At 41.4% G+C, this 3,766-nt stretch overlaps 1 non-coding gene across 1 annotated transcript; it reads left to right on the top strand.

The window, feature by feature from the left end:
• The first annotated feature begins 3,375 nt into the window (after window positions 1–3,375).
• On the top strand, window positions 3,376–3,449 carry Trnai-aau (transfer RNA isoleucine (anticodon AAU)). Its single transcript has one exon. It is a non-coding gene; the product is annotated as a tRNA-Ile (tRNA).
• Window positions 3,450–3,766: the final 317 nt, after the last annotated feature.

The following is a 3,766-nucleotide window of genomic DNA, read 5'->3' as shown; positions in this document are numbered from 1 at the left end:
GTATTGGAGGGCAGCGTGAAGGGTAAAAATCGTAGAGGGAGACCAAGAGATGAATACACTATGCAGATTCAGAAGGATGTAGGTTGCAGTAGGTACTGGGAGATGAAGAAGCTTGCACAGGATAGAGTAGCACGGAGAGCTGCATCAAACCAGTCTCTGGACTGAAGACCTCAAACAACAACAGAATTTGAGAAGACGGTTTTGCACAGGGGGAGAGGAGGGTCATTAGTAGGCTGTGAGACGCACGCTTAGAAGAATACAGCGTCGGGGGTACAGGTGGAGGAGCGGTTACAGCCCCACCAAAAACAGAGCGTGCGAACTGCGGCATCAAATTTTTTGAACCCGTAGTTCGGTTTTCTCAGTTGATCATATAGCGCAGTGCTGCATGTTCTACAATACATAAAGCTCATAGGTGAGACCTGTTTCAGCCATGATGGTGTTTTCAACTGCCATTAATAGCTAGCCATTTGTAGAGCGATGAAAATCAGTCTTTCCTCAGTTCGTCACCAACGACTTTCTGTCTACTTGTCGGCTGTAATCGCACAAGAGCGGCTAACTGGACCTTATTTGCATTTTGGATGGTACACGTCGCTGACACAACTCTTGCAGTCTGCACTACATGTTGTCCGCGAGAGTGCACTGCTACACTTCTTTATTAAGACCTCAAGCACTTGAGCGACAGACAAGAGATTCCTCCGTCTTTGGACTGGAATGCGATGTCCTATCGCCAGACAGTGTAATCGCCAGATGTCACGTCTATGGAGTTTTTCTTCTCGATTAATGGAGGGAGAGTTAACACAAGTATTGGTTTCTAGAGTCGTAGTTACCTATCTCATTGTACAACAAATCACTATGCGCTCTTGTAATGCATGTACCGATGCTGCTGATCGTCAACCAAAATTAAGTTATTTGTTGCTACAAGATTCACATATTGTTTATGTGAATATAACATTCCCAACCATTAATTCCTTACCTCAAAGTAGTTCTGACTGTAGAGGTTTCCGATGGCCCACATACATAACTGATTGCTACATCTAAATTACAAGTAACAGCAATATGTCCTATTGATTATTGCAATCCTAAGTGATAATAATAAACAGCATTTCAGGTAAGGCCAGTTGAGTACTCTGATCAAAAACTGTTCAATCGAACAGCAATACAGGCAGTTCGTTTCACTATCATGGAGAATTCATAGTGGAATGTCATCATCATCAGTGTTCTGCCTAAAGGCAGGTTTTCACATGGTAGTTCTCCAGGCTGTCCAGTCTTCTGCCATCCTCTTCAGGTCTCATAATTTCCTCTTCCCTTTATGTCGTCTATCACCTTGTATCTCCTTCTTCCTCTCAGACTTCTCCCACAAACCAATCCTTCCAAAGCATCTACTAGCAAGCACTACCTTCTCAATGAATGACACAACCAGTTCTTTTTCCTTTCTCTTACAACCTTCAGCAGACATCTTCTCCCACCAACCCTTTCCAATACTCTTTCATTACTCACTCTTTCCATCCTCGTCCACATCCACATCTCAAATGCTTCTAACCTTTTTTCATCCTCTCGTCTCAGTGTCCATGTTTCTGCCCCATATAAAGCCACACTCCAGACAAAACATTTGCCAAGCCTTTTCCTTAGCCCTTTATCTAATTTGCAACATAAGAGTCTCCTCTTTCTGTTGAATTCCTCCTTTGCTATGGCAATTCGGGTTTTCACCTCCTGGTGATGTAAGATGCATGCTTTGCCGGCGATGGGCGAGGCATGACAGAATCTCTGACCAGAGAGTAGTTTGTCGTTAGTTGTTGCTTGTCGCTAGTCTGCACTTGTCTGCACGAGTCGACAGTAGTCTGGTGTAGTCTGCGTGAGTCGGCGGGAGTCGGCATGTGTCGGCTGTGTGCTCTGCTCGCGACTCTGGTCAGGATTCTGGAGGATGAGTATTGTTGTAGAAGGTAAAGAAGCAGCCTTGCGTATATTTAATAATGTATGTTAATTGTAATTTAATTTGTTCCAAAAAATGCCCCAATTATAATTTTTATAATATAAAGTAACTCTTTTAAAGAAAAGCATTCATTTCAATTTAAAGAATATTTCCAATGCATGATCATTCCTTCCAAGAATAAAAAGAAAAAAAAAATATGCGCCAGCATTGCACAAAGCTGTGTCGAAAAATATCTAATTAAGAGCAGATATAATTGCAGTTTTTATTGAGGTAAGAATTTTTGCTTTTTTTATTCAGAATACAGGGCCGAAGGGCAGCGCTGCTGTCCTCATAAAATTTATCAGGTTACTAAATTTTTTTTATTATTTGGGTGTTTAGGAATTTTTCTGTTTCGAACTTAACATTAAATAAGAAAAGAATTTTGTGGGAACATTAAATGTGAATGCATTTCTGCACACAGATTATAAAATGGGAGCCAATTTTGTTGAGAGGTCACAATATTAAAAAAAATTCATTTAATTATTATTTTGTGGGGAGTTTACGCTTGGCTCATTTTCATTGTCATATTTTTGTGGGGAGGTTACGCTTGGCACATTTTCATTTAACATTTTCTGTGGGGAGGTTACAGTGACATCTCAAGTCTTCAGTTATTGTGCTTCCAAGATATTTAAATTGACTTACTTGGCTAATGGTAGAGTGTCCTATTTTAATACTGGACAGTCTGCGTCTTGTACTGGTGACCATACTCCTTGTTTTTGCTGTGTTTATTTGCATCCCATATTCCACACAAGCTTCATTCAGATCTTTGAGCATGTTATTCACTGTCCGCTCACTTTCTGCCACTAATACCATGTCATCAGCAAATCTTATACATTCTATTCTCTTTCCACCAATACATACTCCCCTTTTCCCATCTAAACATTTCGCGATAATCTCTTCAAGGTATACGTTAAACAGTGGAATGTAATAGGACGTCAAATGAGTGATACGAGTGCACCTAGCCATCAAAGATTAACTCACTCTCAACTACAATAGACAAAAAAAATGTTCACGTTACCTCGACTGAGGATTTAATACATTGTTCCGAGAGACGGGCGATCTGAATGTCTTAGAAGGGTCACGACCAGTTGCTAGAAACAAGCAACCGTTACATTTCCGTTTTCCGCGTCGTTGACGAGACTCATAACTCAACCGAAAAATTCATGTCACCAGCATTACAAAAATCCTGACGTAAGCCCTCGAGCCCTTGTTTGAATGGACTCTACAGAGCGCGAATTCAGAGCCCCTGATTGTCGGCAACCCGCCTAACGTGGCTCAGTTAATGACTGTGCCTAGCCGTTCCTCACGACTTGTCAGACGAAACGGGGGGTTACAAATACAGTTATTGCTACGCAATGGGGATTCCGAGACTTATCTTCTTCTCAAGACTATCAGCTACTCGTACTGGCCCGTTAGCTCAGTTGGTTAGAGCGTCGTGCTAATCACGCGAAGGTCGTGGGTTCGATCCCCCCACGGGCCAATTATTTTTCTTTCTGCGCAGATCATCCTGACAACAAACATGCTGTGTTTCTCTTGAATAAAATTACGAATGGAACTGACAGGAAGTGCAAAATTGCGAAGCAGGACTGACGTAAGTAGCCTTTTGAGGAAAGAGAATTGGCTACATGATTTAATAAGAGTTCAGATGGAAAACAAGTACTAAAAGAAGAAGGGAAAGGTGAAATGTGGAAGGAATATAAAAGGTGTCATTAAATTCCCTTTATTCCCTTTACGGACTTTGAGGACAGGTTTCTTACACCAAAGCATGGAAAAACCATTCAGTAAACATGGGTTCTG

Source organism: Schistocerca cancellata, chromosome 1 (assembly GCF_023864275.1).
Source record: "Schistocerca cancellata isolate TAMUIC-IGC-003103 chromosome 1, iqSchCanc2.1, whole genome shotgun sequence".
NCBI classification, from domain to species: domain Eukaryota; kingdom Metazoa; phylum Arthropoda; class Insecta; order Orthoptera; family Acrididae; genus Schistocerca; species Schistocerca cancellata.
The sequence above is the reverse complement of the archived record's forward strand: the minus strand, read 5'-3'. Positions and strand labels throughout refer to the sequence as shown.